At 34.9% G+C, this 17,160-nt stretch overlaps 1 protein-coding gene across 11 annotated transcripts in view; it reads left to right on the top strand.

Annotated features, from left to right (window-relative positions):
• Positions 1–17,160, top strand: part of LOC140623698 (peptidyl-prolyl cis-trans isomerase NIMA-interacting 4-like) — a 139,380-nt gene that overhangs the window by 13,447 nt on the left and 108,773 nt on the right. The gene's annotated exons all lie outside the window — the stretch shown is intronic.

Here is a 17,160-nt window from a genome sequence, read left to right on the forward strand (position 1 = left end):
ATGGAGATTTATTATATATTGCACTGCAAAAATAGCCAATGGATATATTTTACCCTTTCTTTATTCTCTTGAATGTATCCTCAAACTGTTTCACACTGACTAAGAATTGTGTATTTTCTTTCTGTGAAGCCAGGCAACATAGGTATTTCATGGCATGCTGGACTTGTGGTCATCCAGTACCCAGATAAAACCCACAGACATCATACTCCCTGGTGCCATGCTGCAGATATAAGGACTAAGTGTGTGAGAAAGTGTGGTTGGGAAACATTTTGACCTTGTGATTTCCATAATAAGATAGTTGAAGTGCTTCCTGGTTAAAACCCACAAATCATGAGAGTTTTCATGTTTCTCAAAGGCTTCTGGGCTTGAGGCATATGGGACAAAGGCTGAGTGTGGTGAATTTACACAGGAGTGCTGCCACCTACGAATGTTCCTTACCATTATTATTATGCCAGTGTTTAGGACTCATGGCTTTTCCTAAAGTCATTTGTTTATGATTCCAGCATGTTATGCTCTTCACAAATGCCGTTGCTCCTGAGCATAAATATTGCCATATTTCCTCATCAAAAGCCAGCTTGCCTTTCTTGCTCTTCTCTCTGTCTCTCTCTGTCTCTCTCTGTCTCTCTCTCTCTCTCAGTTCTCCTATTTTTGCAATAATAACAACTACATTAATTAAGTAACACCCTTGTGCCAGGCTTCAATTTAATCACTTTATGTGCATGATGATATTAGAGCAGCATTATTACCTTATTATTTAGGTTATACTGTCAACCTTATGTTTTAGATGACAAAACTGAAGCTCAAAGAGGTAACTCACTTGCTCCAGATCTCACAGCTAGTAACAGCCAGATCAAGGACTCTGTGTTATAAGGAATAATTATGCTACTTAAAGTGGACTGTTTTTGATGATCAGTCTGCTGTGGACATGGAATAACACCATGGAGAGGCATATGAAAATGAAAGAGATTTGTTATACTTGGGGTCCTAGAAGAGAAAGTTACCTGCATGCCATGCAGAAGGCCACACAGGAGGAGTGCCATGGGAGTGGGCTCAGTGAAGCCAGTGAGAAAATGAGAGAGAATGAGGATCTGTGGACAAAAACTCTTATTGGGGTTCGGAGTGGAATATACTAGCAAAGAGTTGAGGGGACTTCATTGATGCATTTGAATGTCACTATATCGCAGTCAGGGGTGTGTAAGACCCCCCTCTTGTGGCAGAGACCAACCTTACCACACTGGTGCACCTGGTCACCTAGGTGGGGTTTTCACAGCCTGTTTGTGAAGATGCTGAGGCATTAGGAAAATATGAAGTTTTAAACATTTGCATGCAACATAAACTCTAATCCAAGTATGTCCAATTTCCAAGTGTCTCAACACTACTAAATTTTCCTGCCCTTTATTAAATTTCATTGGTCACAGATCTTTACAGCTATTTAAAATACATTAATATCTTCATTTCTATGCTTTCTTTTCAGCTACTTCAGGTTAGATGATTCTAAAATCTTCTAGTTATATCTTTATATATTGGTTGTTGTCTTTCAATATGACATTTGCACAAATTAGTCATTGTTACTAAACCTTCCCCAAAAGACAAAAAATATCAGATTGAACATGACATTTTAGTTAGCTTAAAATAGTTTTTAATCAAGAGAGAAAGTACAGGGGTGCCTGGGTGGCTCCATTGGTAGCGTATGCCTTCGACTCTGATCATGATCCCAGGGTCCTGAGATGGAGCCCAGGATCAAGCCCAGAATCAAGCCCAGGATGGAGCCCAGGATAAAGACCCTCAGCAGGGAGTCTGTTTCTCCCTCTGCCCCCTCCTCCTACCCATGTTGCTCTCTCTTTCTCTCTCTCTGAAATAAACAGATAGATAGATAGATAGATAGATAGATAGATAGATAGATAGATAAATAAATAATCTTTTTGAAAAATAGAGAAAGGCAGAAAAGTTTCTCTTTATTCATGGGAGAAATTAAACATGTTTTCAAATGTAAGTGACAGGTATTATTAAAATAGCTCCCCCAGTTTTATATCCAGTTTAGAATATATAAATATGGACTTTAAAAGATATTTTAATCATTTAGTATAACTACTTTTTAAAATGTACTGCTTTGTGTATTAATGCACTAAGTGGAGAGCCCATTTTCAGTCATCTATAACTTACTATCATTCCCAATGTCCCCGAAATTAGATTCACTTTTGTTTCTGATTGAATTAAAATACAGAATATTAAATTTCGGGAAAATCTCAAGGTCATGAAGTAAAGCCCCTTATTTTGGAGAGGAGAAAGATAACTCCCAAATGCATAAAGATAAGATGTTTACATATACAATGGCCACCCAGAATAATTTCTGGGGTTCCTTATAGCTAAATTATGTGTCCATGTGACTACAATCTGTGGAAGGATGAAAGCAGAAGTATATTATGGTAGCTTCCAGAAACCTTCCCAAAGAGACATCTGGAATGTCTCCTTTGTCCCCTTTATTTTTTCCTATTTTGCTGCAGGAGCTCAGAGGTCACCCACGTAAGCCAACAAAATGAAGGTTGTAGCTCAGAAAGAGAGGAGAGAAGGAAATAAACTTTACTTTGCTTAAACTGCTGTTATTTTTCTAGAACTCACAAGTAAACCAAATTCCAACTAGTACATAACTACATTGTCAAAAGATAATTATAATTCCCTTTTTTGTACTCTACCATAATCTACATCTATACAGAAAAGAACCTGGAAATAAAAGAGATAAATTCTCCTCAAATACAAGCCAGTAAAATCTATGCCTTGTGAATATTTAGTGAATGGAACTGAAAGTAAATAAGAGTATCTACAGCTTCACAACTGAAGAATTTTTTATTTTTAACAGCTTCATTGAGATATAGTTTATGTTACACCAATTGCAGATATTTAAAGTGTACAGTTTAATAGGACTTGACATATACCCCAGAGTCAGGTATATACTTACTTATAGGGTGAGGTGAGTGGGGCACGCATCTCAGATGTATTATTTAAGGGAGCATCAAAACACACATTTATCAACATAAGTAATATTAAAAGAAAAACAAGATGACAAGCTATGATTTATGGGTTATCTATCTACTTCTATAAATAAAGTTGTATTGAAACAAGAATTTGGAGTAGGGTGAGTTGAGTGAGATAGGGTCTTGCAAGTGCAGTTGGATCTTGTCTTCATATAAAATTTTGATGAATTTATTGAAATCCAGTTATTGAATTTATTAAAATATTAATATATCTTGATTACTGAGTGTCTTCTTTCACATCTTGCCAAGTATTGAGTACAATCTAAGTAGAATTTATATTGCCTTAATAGAATGCTTATACTGGGAATCAGACTGGCCAGCTGTTTCTGACTGGCCTTGGAGGAAGGTCACACTGCACAATATTGTGACAACATTTTTTTCAGGGCTAGTATGCTCTTTAATCACTAAAAGAAATTGTTTTGTAGCATGATGTGTTGGAATATGTTTCATTCTTAAGTTGATGTTTATTCATAGGACTTAGGCAGAAAATTTACTGGAATTTGTACAAAACCACACATAGCCAAATAATTAAAATTGCATTTTGGAGTTTTATAAAGCGCTAATTTTAAAATATGTTTGTGTAACAAGCATAAAAATCAAGCTAAGTTAAGCAAATACAATGTAATCAGGAAATATCTGATTTAGGCTGCATTTGTAATAGACATAAATATATCAAAACCGCACGCATATTTGCAGAGACTTCCTGACTTAGATTCATGAAGAATCATGTTTCTGAAATTCTTGAGCTGTTACTCATTTTCAAAAGAGTGTGTGTTGGAAAATGAAGGGCATTAAGTTTGAATTACAGTTTTACAATAAATTGTGTATTTTCTTTAAACATAATCATCTGAGAGTTAAACATGATTTAAAGAGCTTAGCATCATGGGCTCTTCTGTTTCTCAGATAAATAAGAGTGTATTATGCTAAGTGAAGTAAGTCAGACTCAGAAAGACAAATACCATATGATTTCACTCATGTGGAATCTAAAAAACAAAAATGAATAAACAATCACACAAAAAACATAATCAGACCTATAAATACAGAGAATAAATTGATGGTTGTCAGAGGGAAAGAGTGGGAGGAGAAGGACAAAATGGGTGAAAAGGAGTATAAGATACAGTCTTCCAGTTCTGAAATAAATAAGTCATGGAAATAAAAGGCATAGCATAAGGAATGTAGTCAGTGATATTGTAATAAGGTTGTATGGTGACAGATAGTAGTTAGACTTGTGGTGAGCATAGCATAATGTATATAGAAGTTGAACCACTACGTTGTTGCAACTAGTATAACATTATGCGTTAACTATACTCAAATAAAAAAATTTTCAAATAGTAAATGCTAGGCTTAAATACTATTATACTAAAGTTAATTTTCTTTTACAAAAAAAAAGACTGTTCAGAAGAATATAAAGATGAGATTATTCCATTAGTGTCTTATTTACTTGCAAAAACACATCAGCTTTGCTTTATATCTATAACCTGTATGTTTACCTCCTTTTTCATTCATTCATTCATTCATTCATTCATTCATTCATTCCTTTAATTTATTCATTAATGTTTTTTAAGAAATGAAACTGGGTGATAGAGGTGGTGAATAGTTAGTTATGTTCCAAGGTTTAGTCATTGGTCTGGTCTTTTTCTACCTTCTCTTTTTTCCTATCCCTACATCCCACCTTCCCATTTCTACCATTTGGTAGGAGGAAGCATCCAAAACCAAAAATAGATAATAGAACAAAAGGTATTGTAGTAGCCTTGACTTTGGTGTCATCCTATTTAGTTTTCCTTTGCTATTTTTTTTATCTTTTACACCAAGAATTAATCTACCAATAATCATCACTGAATCCATATTGGTAAGATATATGTTACATGTATAATGAATAGTATTCAGTACTATTCTACCTACAGAATAATGGGGGAATAGAACAGTGGAAATAGATGCTATTGTACCAGCCAAAATGAAGCACCACTCACTGACATGTGAGCTGGAATTCCTCCCTAATACTTTACATGCCCTGAGGATAGCCATCCAAGGTTAGTGACCCAGCAGTCAGAGGGTAGAGAGATGCCTGGAACAACACAACTGTACTGCACATAGATATATGTCTCCATATTGTTTTGCCCCCCTTTATTCCAGATTGGACCTTGAAGTGAAGGGTAGATGTTATGAAGCATCATCCTGGAAGCATTCCTACTTATGTCTTGGCTGACTATGGTTGACTCATTGCTCATCAAATCATGTTTATATGTATTACCTGCATCTTCCTCAAAGTTATTTGTATTTCTAGAAGAAGGCTCTGTCCAGGCTGCCCCTATCCCTTGAAAATTGAGATGAATATAAATGAATATTCATAATAATTTGGTAGTTTCTTGAGGACTCATGGGTCTCTACAAAGGCAATGGCCCTGGCAAGGCAAAACAATATGGATACCTTTAGAAAGTTCTCTTCTTATAAGCAGAGAATACCTGAAATTTTGGAATGGAGAGGCATAGTAACTGCCTTACATTTATAATTCAGCCCACCATGCTTTCACAAATGATGTCCATCTTAGCTACTATTTTAGGATTCTAGACATGCCATCGAGTACTGGATCCAAAAGAAGTCATATAAATTCCAGTGTCTACTAACACTATGTTTTCTGTGCTTCTCAGATGCCAAGTCACTCATTCAAGTTGTACCTCACAATACCTACTGATAAACTATGAACTCAGACAATAAACAAAGTTCATAAAGTAGCAGAAAAAGAAGTTAACATACAAAATCAATAGTCTATGAATACACAAAAATATTGAGAAGATATAATGGAAAAGAAATCCAAATTTACAAAAGCTACATAATAAAAGATAAATTACTTATGAATAAACCTAAGAAATGTATAAAACCTATACGAACAAAACTTTAAAACACTCGTGAAAAACACAGAAGTAGGCTTCATCAAATGAAAAAAAATCTGTTGTTCTAATTCAAAATTATAAAGATGTCATGCATAATTATCTGCTTTAGATAATTTATAAATTTAGTGTAATCTCAATAAAAATCAGCCAAGTTATTTTTTTCTAGACCTAGGCAAGTTGATTCTAAAGTTGATATAGAATAATAAAAATACAATATTTGTTTGTAAAATCATGAAGCAGAAGACCAATTGCAAGTGATTTATTTCATAGTTATTGAAATGTACTACAAATTTTCCATACTTAAAATAGTGTGATACTGACCCATTAATAAACAGGAGATCAAAGGGAAAGAATAGCAAAGTTAGAAACAGACACACATCCACATGGAAATTTAGTATATGATAAATAAGGTACTCGATGCATGGCAGAAAATGGTTGGGACAGAGCTGTCTGGGTGGCTCAGTCAGTTGGGCACCTGCCGTCAGCTCAGGTCATGATCCTATGGGTCCTGGGATCGAGCCCCACAGGCTCCCTGCTTAGTGGGGAGCCTGCCTCTCCCTCTGCTGCTCCCTCTGCTTGTGTTCTCTCTCTCTCAAATAATTTTTTAAAGTACTTGGGACAAATGATATTTAGTGGGGAAAAAATTTAAACTTAAAACTGTACTTCACAATGTTTAAAACATGAACTCCAAATAAACTAGAAAACTAAATGTTAAAAAATAATATAGAAGTACTGGAAGAGGGATCCCTGGGTGGCGCAGAGGTTTGGCGCCTGCCTTTGGCCCAGGGCGTGATCCTGGAGACCCGGGATCGAATCCCACATCGGGCTCCCGGTGCATGGAGCCTGCTTCTCCCTCTGCCTGTGTCTCTGCGCCTCTCTCTCTCTCTGTGACTATCATAAATAAATAAAAATTAAAAAAAAAAAAAAAAGAAGTACTGGAAGAAAACACGCAAATTCCTTTATATTCTGGATATAACATCTTTGCATTATTCAAAATCGGAAGCAAAAAAAGAAAAGATAGGTAAATTCAACCACCTTAAAAAAATTATTCATGCCCCTCAACTCCAAATAACAAACAAATTCAAAAGAAAAATGATAAACTGGGAAGAAATACATGCAATATACACCATAGAAAATGACCAATATTATTAACAGATGAACTTTAGAAAATTGATGCCAAAAAGGTTAAATAAACACTAGAAAAAGGGACAAAATACTCAGACAATTCACAAAGATACAAAAGCCTAAAATAAGTGTAACTAAACTCCCAGAAGTAAAGGGAAGACCTAAAATATATTTGAGAAAAATGGCCAAAAATAGTCTGACTTTAATAATAAAATCATAAATCCACACATCCATGAAGTATAATAAAGCCCAAAAAAGATACAACACAAAGAAAACCACACCAAAGTCCATCATACAAATTTCTGAAAACTAGTGATGAGGAGAAAATGTAAAAGTAGCCGGGGGGTGGGCTTGGAGAGAGAGTACATTACACATTGTTATAGGATGAATGTGCAACCCACCCCCCCAAATTCATATGTTAAAATCCTAACTCCCTGTATGTAAAAATATGACTGTATTTGGAATTAAGGTCTTTAAAGAGGTAATTAAAATTAAATGAGGTCATATAGGTAGGCCCTAATGGAATCTGATGGATGTCTTTATAAGAGAGGAAATTTGGACAGAGAGACACCAGGGGCATACACATAGAGGGAAGACCATACAAGGACATGGGGAGAAGTTGACCATCTGCAAGCCAAGGACAGAGACCTCAAAAGAAATTAACCTGCCTACACCTTGATCTCGGACTTCTAACTTCTAGAACTATGAGAAATAAATTACTTTTGTTTAAGTCGCCCAATCTGTGGTAATCTGTTACAACAGCTCTAGCAAACATAATATACACATTGTGAACAGAGAAACAAAGAAAGACTCCAGAATCCACTCTTCACATTATAAAGTATATAAAGGCATGTCTCAAGGCCGTGTTGCTATTTATAGTGTAGAACATTATGAGAGCCCAGAAAAAGATGGAAATAAATTATTGCTGGACCTTTTGGTATAAAAGATTTTTTAATCTTGTAACTATAACTTGCCTAGAATTTTCCAAAGTATGATCCTAAGAACATTAGTTCCATAGATCCATAGATCCCTGTGCAGCTCATGTTCTTTGTGCATAATTATTTGGAAACCAGAGGAATTGATCATGAGTAATTGGCAGGACAGGATTTGAGCTTCTTATATTGTTTATAGTTAATACTATCACAAATGGTGTGAAGACATCACTTGAATTCTTTGTTGCTAACTTGCTTAATGTTAATCAAGATTTTATTAAAGATTTGCAACATAATGTGAATAGTTGAATTTGTTTATCTTCAGGCTATGGACCCCAGTTGAATATGTAAAATATCCTAAAGTAGTACTTGTGCTTGAGTATATGCATATTTTAAAATAACACAGTGAGGCATTCTTTGGTTATTTTCCACTATTTTGCAGCCATGTCTTACTTATTAATTGATGCAAATCCAAAATATATCTCTTAATTTTTTTAAAAAAAATTATTGTCTAATGCTCAGAGAGGAGGCTGCCTATTAGTGTCTCAAAGAACAGTTTATATATAATGGACCAGATATATACTAATGCCAAATGGAAAAGTAAACCACATAATTACAGCCTTTGTGATTTGGACTTCTTGAATCTGCATGTAGAAACTGGATTTCAAACCTTTTAGTTGTATGTAGTTAATCAGACTATATTGTCCTAAAAAGTGAAATATGTGTCATTATTGAGAATAATGACATAAGCTTAATGCCCATTAGTCAAAGACCACCAGGAACAGAACTGTAGTCAAACCTAGGCTTATTAATGTTTGCTACAGCACAGGAAACATACCACAGGAACCATGGGGTACCTCAGTAGGAAAGTAATAGGAAGAGATTTTTATAATATTTGGGCTTGTGGTAGGTGATTGGGGAAGGGGGCCTCCAAGACACTGTCAGGAAGAATGAGTAATTCTATGATTGATTGGATATCTTAATGAATTTTATGTCACAAGCTAGAGAGTGATGCTAAAGCTGCAATTGCTTTAACATTCAAAAAGTCACAGTTACTCATGTTAGCTGGGAGAGGGAGGTATATGGTCATTTTTGGGTTTTCACAGTGACCCAGTATGTATCTGTGCTCAAACATGATTATGAACTGGTTTTGCTTTGTCTTGCTCCACTACAATCACAGAGTAGCCTTGTCAGATATTGGTCATCTGTGGGATTATGTTCAACAGAACATCATGGCCTCAATGTGAGTACCAGGCCAGCTCTGGATACTCTTTTGCCTTAGTCAGCTCAAGCTGTTATCACAAAACTCATAAACTGGTGGCTTATACATAAGAGAAATTTATTTTTCATGGTTCTGAAAGTTTGAAGTCTGAGATCAGAGTGACAGTGCTAGGTGATGGCTCTCTTCTGAGTTACAGACTGACAATTTTGTGTATCCTCATATGGCAGAGAAAGAACCAGCTGTTTGACCTTCTTTTATAAGGGCTCTAATCCCATTCATTAGGACTCTACCTTTATAGCCTAGTTACCTCCCAAAAGCTCAATTTCCAAATATCATTATATTGGGATAAGAATTTCAACATAAGAATTTTGGAGAGACACAAGTATTCAGTCCACTGTACCTTCCTTCAAAGGATAGAATAGAACAAGAGTAGAAATAAGGATAATTATTATTTCCTTCTAAAGAAAAAATACTCAGGTTTGCTGTTTCTTCAGCTCAAGGTACAGGAAAATAAATATTCTCCTTCAAAGTGGGAAAAGAGATACCATAATTTCATTTTAACCAAGTTCTCAACAGCCTTTCCCTTAAGAAAACAGAATTTTTCCTCCACTTTTGTAAAAATACCTTTATAATCACTTTTTACTCCTTAGACCAGATAGTGTTCACAAGCAGATCATTGTCTTATGAAAATAGTGGATATAATAGAGGTCTTCTGAAACATGTGAAATACTCTATGTCATTAAAGAACTGTGGACTCAGTAATCTAATATATTAATATTTTCAAATCTCAGTAGATCCTTATTTTTTTTGTAGTTTCTTTCTTAAATCTCTAACTTCTCCATTTATGTATGGGAAAATTGGATTCAATAATAAAATCAATTTTATGAAGTGAAATTTACAATGCTTTCTGCTGTTAGTATTTGCTAGAAACAAGATACAAACTCAAGAACCAACACAGATCAAGCTTTTATTTAGCTTAAGGACCATTTTTTTCCTGTCAAAATTCCATTCTTTTAGGCTATTTGGATAGTGTTCTAAATATATTTACTTTAGTTTTTCAAATCTTTAGCTAGAAATTCAATAATAAAAAAAGAATAAATGGTATTTTCCTGTATTTGGTTGAAATAGATAATGGACTGTTCTCTTAAGAATTTTTTTTTAAGATATCCTCCACCCCAAACCTTTATTTTAACAGCTTTTAACCAAGCTGCTTTCAAGTTGATTAACTCCAATGTAGTACACTAGAAAACATTGTTCTTCCGGTGAAAATTTATTTAGACGTCATCTGAGATTTTAGTCCACAATCTAAAAAACAGAATATTCTTTGCCATTATTTACAAAAGTAATATTAAGGTTCCTTAGACAATAGTCTGTTTCATAATAGGATTTGGAAAACTCTTGTTTATCATCATCTAATCATTTCAATATGTTAAAATTTTTCTTCTGGTTAGTTAATCTCTTCATGGGTAATAGGTAGAATGATTATCTGACTCATGATAACTTACTAGACTCATGGTGTCCAGATTCTGCAGATACAGAAAAATAAATAATTATTATAAGGGAAATGAGCTCTTTAGGTTCCTAGAGAGTTTGTGTTGTGTCTAAAGCAATTCATTTTATTTTAGAAAAATAAATAATTATTATAAGGGAAATGAGCTCTTCAGGTTCCTAGAGAGTTTGTGTTATGTCTAAAGCAATTCATTTTATTTTATGCTTGGTGTAATTTTTCACTTGATTATATAGTGTGTTTTTCCCCCCAACAGGACCACTAAATCTCTAATAAAACTATTGAGTTTTAAGTTGCCTGAAGGGAGAGAGTGCACCTAATATCTACTAATTTACTAGAGGTCCCAAAACAAAACAATGCATTGATAAATCCTCAAAATTCAGTTTTTCATTTACGTACAGGTCATCTGTGCTATTTCTATTTCTCCACTTACATTCAACAAATTCAGATGATTGTGTGTGAAATTCTACTTTATTGAGCTTCAAGTATTTTTCTGACTTGGAAGTAATTTTAGAACCTCATTCTATTCATGATTAACTGTGGAAAAGTTTACATTTGGATACTTTCCAGTTTTTCCGTAGCACCACAGTAGAATGATATGATCTTGATCACTTGCAGCTGCAAATATAAAGACATGCTGAGCTATTAAAACCACAGATAACACAATTTGTAAAAACTTATGAACCCTAAAATTCTTCATAATTTACAGATAAAACAGACCCAAGGAGAGGTTAAGCCAATTCTATTAGGTTTTAAAAATAGGATTTAGAATGTGATCTAATTATCTCAGGTAAGTTATGTTCTTTATTGATACAATGATCTTCATTACTGTTGACTAATTTCTTCTTGAATACACAAAAAGCATTATCTTTAGAGATTGCCTGAAATAATCAAGGTGTTTTTATTGTTAATGAAAGATACTTCTATAGCATTGGCATTACATTTAATAATCAAAAGAATGTATTACAAGGGGATAGTTTCTCATAAGTAATATTATCAGAGGCCAAAATGATAGCGAATCAGAGATATATAGTACACAATGTTAAGGACTTGTATACTAAATTACAGATTATACTAATGAAAAAGTAAAATATGTCAGAAAATTTGTAAAGACTCTCAGAGAGGGTGAAATATTCACAATCAGTGATACTAGAAAGGATATATAAAGGGTAAGTAGAAAAGATAAAGAGAGTGGACTGGTAGGAATCTATAGGTTAGTCCATTGCTAGAATGGAATAGACTTTAGAAAAGATATTCTATTGCTATCAATTACTTGAAGTAGACTTCTATTAGCATCAGGCCAGCCAGTCTCTGATACATATTTCTGTTGTAATGGGAAGCTGGCTTCCTATTTACACAATTCAGGTATAGCCTCCTCTGTACCTGAGGCTACTTAACCTCTAGCTACAGGCTCAGATCCATGGATTCCTAGCTTGACAGTTGAGTGTCAAATTGGCTATTTTGCTTTATTGCTAGAACCTTGCTCATTTTGCATTCTAGTTCTGTTCAATATATTTCTTTGCCTTGCTCTTTGTGGCTTGAGTTAGTCTTGTACCTTTTGTTTACTGAATTGGTTTTGGTCTTATTGTTCATGAAATTAGCTTTCAGCTAAAAGTACCAGAAAGTCCAACTCATACTATTTAAAGAGTAATGGGGATTTATTCATTCCTGATACTGAAAGATTCAGGATAATTTAAGTTACAGGGGTTGTTTGATTCAACAATTCAAAGGTATCATCAGAGACCTAGTTGTTTCTCCATCTTTACCTCTTCTTTGTGTCAGCTTAATCCCAAGGCAAATAATTTAGTTAGCTGCTGCAATAGATAATTTTTGAATTCTTAGAAGCTTTACACGATTAAAATTAACTTCCTGCCCACGTCATCATCTAAGGTATATTTGGTTGAGCTGCCTTCTATATTGCCAGTTCAGGACCCAGACACCTCCCAATTTTGTGGTTCCACTCTCTTCTAAATCCTTGGAGCTTTTTATAGTCAAGTGGAAAAGAACAAGGGAGGCATACTTACTTATGACTTTGCTCAGAAGCAACACAAACACTTCAGTATATATTGCAGTCACCAGAATTCAGTCACATGGATATGTGATATCCTTAAGTTAGAGGGTACATAAAATATCTTATATCTCTAGGGAGAAATAGGAAATAGGTTTTGATGATCATACAGCATTCTTTGCTACACTTGACTTCCAAGTGGAAAGAAGAAGTGTCTGTGACACTTCTAGGATTCATAATTCTACACCACATCACCCCAGACTGGAACAGTGGGATATCTCAGCAAAGTGACATACCATATCAGTCAGGCTTTTGTAAAGAAGAAGAACTTTAATATAATAAATTGTGTGCATACAAAAGCATTTAAAAAGCTAGAAAAACAAAGGTTAAGAAGGTATCCCTAACTTTCAGGAAATATAGAAGTTGCAGGCAATGACAAAGGAAAGGATCGGTTTTAGGACACCACTGCAAATCTATCAGTTGGGGCACCATTGATGCAGGAGATTCACAGAACACCTGAAGCTGCTTGAAAAGCATCATGTTTATCTTTTGCCCACATACTGGTTTACTGCTGCCAGAATAAAATGGCTCTGACTCTTTCACCTTCCAAATATTGTGAGGCATCTCTCAATGGTGGAACCTAAACTAGTGCCCTGCTGCAAAGGAATCTTGGGGAAAGTAGGTTCTAGGCTTTCCAGAATCTGGAGAGACAATAGGATAAGATAAATTTTTGTGGAGCCCAAGTTGAAGCCCAATGTGGGGCTTGCATTCATGACCCTGAGATTAAGACCGGAACTGAGACCAAGTCTTGGATGCTTAATTGACAGCCACTCAGGCACCTTGGATAAGATAATTTTTAATTCTTCTTTGGCTAACTCCTAAGGTAGGATAAAGATTCTCCACTTCTTTTTTGTATTGTTAGAATGTTTCCTCCCAAATCATTCTAGAGTGGTGAATATAATTGCTGGGAGTGGGATTAACATTGATGGGCAACACACAAACTCCATTGCTGTCTTTCTAAGTCTTTTAGGGTGCATATAATAGAGTCTCTAAGTGGTGGGTATATTGCAAATTATGCAAGGATATATAGCATTCCATGATTCATAAAACAATAATTTCATCACTTATAAAGTACTTGTATACATATCATCTCTTTTGATCCTTATAACACTTCTCAAGAAAACAGATGGAACATCTGGGTGGCTCAGTGGTTGATCGTCTGCCTTCTCTCCAGGTCATTGTCTGGGGGTCCTGGGTTCGAGTCCCACATCGGGCTCCCCACGGGGAGCCTGCTTCTACCTCTGCCTATGCCTCTGCTTCTCTCTCTGTGTCTCTCATGAATGAATAAGTAAATAGAATCTTTAGGAAAAAAAAGAAAACAGAGAGTCAAGGAAATGAAATACCATTCTAATAGTCATGTGACAAGTAATTATTAGGAAGACAGAGATCAAATCTTATGTTAATCCAATACTCATATTATTTTCAACTTTCTCATCTCCAACGGATGATGATACAATTAAATAATAAAAGGCCAACTTCTAGTATTATATAATTGCATAATTTCTATCAACAAGATGCCTGGGAGATATTCCTGAATGTGTGATAATTGCCAATTGGAGTGAATTTTATAATTAGGTCACATGGAAGCAGCTTGGTAACCAATATTATCTAATTTGACATTAAAGGTTGTTTCACTTTACAATGGCATACCAGAAATAGTCCACCACTCCTATAATTGGTAATAATTTGGTCAATAAAATTTTAATTCTCCTTATCTTTACACTATTATTATTGAGTTATATGTCTCCCATTGATGAAATGTATGAATCCATTAATTTTTTTCAAGATTTTTATGGCTTTTGATGTATTTTTCCACAGAGAAGATTATGATAACTGATTACTCCTTATTTTTTTTTTAAAGATTTTATTTATTTATTCATGAGAGACACACAGAGAGAGGCAGAGACACAGACAGAGGGAGAAGCAGGCTCCATGCAGGGAGCCCAATGTGGGACTCACCCTGGGTCTCCAGAATCACTCCTTGGGCCAAAAGCAGATGATAAACAGCTGAACCACCCTGGTATCCCTGATTACTCCTTAAAACTAAAGTGAATTGGAATGCCTGGGTGGCTCAGCAGTTGATCATCTGCTTTCAGCTTAGAGCATGATCCCAGAGTCCTGGGATTGAGTTTCACATCCGGCTCCCCGCAGGGAGCCTGCTTCTCACTCTGCCTTATGTCTCTGTCTGTCTCTGTGTGTCTCTCATGAATAAATAAATAAAATCTTTGGGGATCCCTGGGTGGCTCAGCGGTTTGGCACCTGCCCTTGGCCCAGGGTGCGATCCTGGAGTCCCGGGATGGAGTCCCACGTCGGGCTCCTGGCATGGAGCCTGTTTCTCCCTCTGCCTGTGTCTCTCTCTCTCTCTCTAGGTCTGTCATAAATGAATAATAAAAAAAAAATCTTAAGAAAAAAACTAAAGTGAATTTAAATAACATTTTACATTCGATAAAGCAAAAATGAAAATAATCAATGGAAGCACCCTGACTTTAAGACACTTTAAAACTGATTCTGATATTTCTGAGAGCTAATTTCATTGCAGAAGCTATTAGATTTAAAAAGTATTTAATTATCCTAGGTTATTTAGAAAGGAATAGCATTATACAATTTTAAGAAGTAGGCTGAAAATGTCTTGCTGAGTTTTTTTAATCTAATCCTGTGTATCTTCTATATTGTAGATGAAAACTGAAATTTGATTCATGCAATAAATTAATTGGTATCTCTAAATGAGTTTGGGCTGAAACAATGGAAGAAATAAGCAGAATGATAATCTCTATTAAAAACTATATATTTTTATATAAACATATAAACAAGTTTTAAAGCTTTTGCTATTCAAAATTTAGAGATATAAAAGAGTAGCCTCTACAAGACAAAAACCTGAATATTTTCCATAGATGCCACAAAGTGTCTGCATTTAATTTGCAATATAAAAAGAGTTGTTCTGTAAGTATATTCCAGAGTCCTTAATCTTAAAATCAGTGCTACACAATATCTATAGTGAAATGAAAAAGAGACTTCATAGAATATCCCAGAGAATATACATCCAATGCTTTGGCACAAAGGATTTTTATGAAGTTTTTGCTCTTTTTGTTGGTTTTGTTTTGCTTTAATTTGCTGATGAAAACAGTTTGAACACATATTATATGTACGTATTCACATTTAAGTATTGCACATAATTTCAGGGAGTCCTGAACTCTCCTAAGACCTAAGGTTGATCCAGGAATTCTAGCCAAGGATCCTTCCCTACTCAAGGAACTTTAAAATATACTGCTAATTTATCAGAGCTGTAAGTGAATATTTTTGGCTCCATATAATTTCCATTTGGTACATACAAGTCAGCCTGTATTGAGGTATTCTGTTTATTGCTGTAAGGATGCACTTAGAGATATTGCAATCCTTAGCTCAACATCCTCTAAATAGTCTTGAGGAAAGTACTTTTTGATCTAAGGAGTGGACCAGTGTTATGTGTCCCTTAAACAATAGATATTTATTTATTTATTTTTTATCTTTTGGATTCTGAGTTGTGTAATTAATTATGATTTTCTCTGATAGTTTTGTCAGCAGACCCACTATTATCAAGTAAATAGGCCTTCACAGCATTTATTTTATGAATTTGCCTTATTGCTAACTTCATTTTACATTGATTCTTGTTTTTCTTTTGCTGTATTTTTCTCACCACTTCTAATTTGGGCTAGCACTGTATATTTAAACAATATCCTAAGGTGCCTGGGTGACTCGGCTGAGCAGCAGACTCTTGGTTTTGGCTCAGGTCATGATCTCAGGGTTCTGGGATAAGCCTCTCGATGGGCTCCATGGTCAGCTTGAGATTCTCTCTCCCTCTCCCACTGCCCCTCCCCTACTCCTGTGTGCATGCTCTCTCTCTCTCTAAAATAAATGAATAAATCTTTAAACAATAATCTAAATCTTTCTTAGAAATAAAAAAATACTTTTAAGTAGAAGTTGCTTTTGTACATAAGGAAAATAAGCCAACTGGTTAATTTTTCCTACTAAATTTCAAATACAGTGGTGACATGTGGTGGTAGAAAATACATAAGTTTTAGCACTAAACAGATCTGAGTTCAAATACTGTCTCTGCTACTTTCAATGATCTTGACAGCGTTTTGTAATCTCTACAAAGAATTGGTTTTCTTACCTTTAAATGGAGAAAATAACTTTCTTAAATATTTCTTTTTTGTCATACATATTCCTGAGTTATTTATATAAAATATACATTATCAAATTATGATACATATACAATATACATTGTAAAATATACAATATCAAATTATTTATATAAGATATACATAGTTGGGGTGCATGAGTGGCTCAGTAGGCTAAGTGGCTGACTCTTGATTTTGGCTGGGGTCATGATCTCAGGGTCATGAA

Source organism: Canis lupus, chromosome 33 (assembly GCF_048164855.1).
Source record: "Canis lupus baileyi chromosome 33, mCanLup2.hap1, whole genome shotgun sequence".
Classification (NCBI taxonomy): Eukaryota; Metazoa; Chordata; class Mammalia; order Carnivora; family Canidae; genus Canis; species Canis lupus.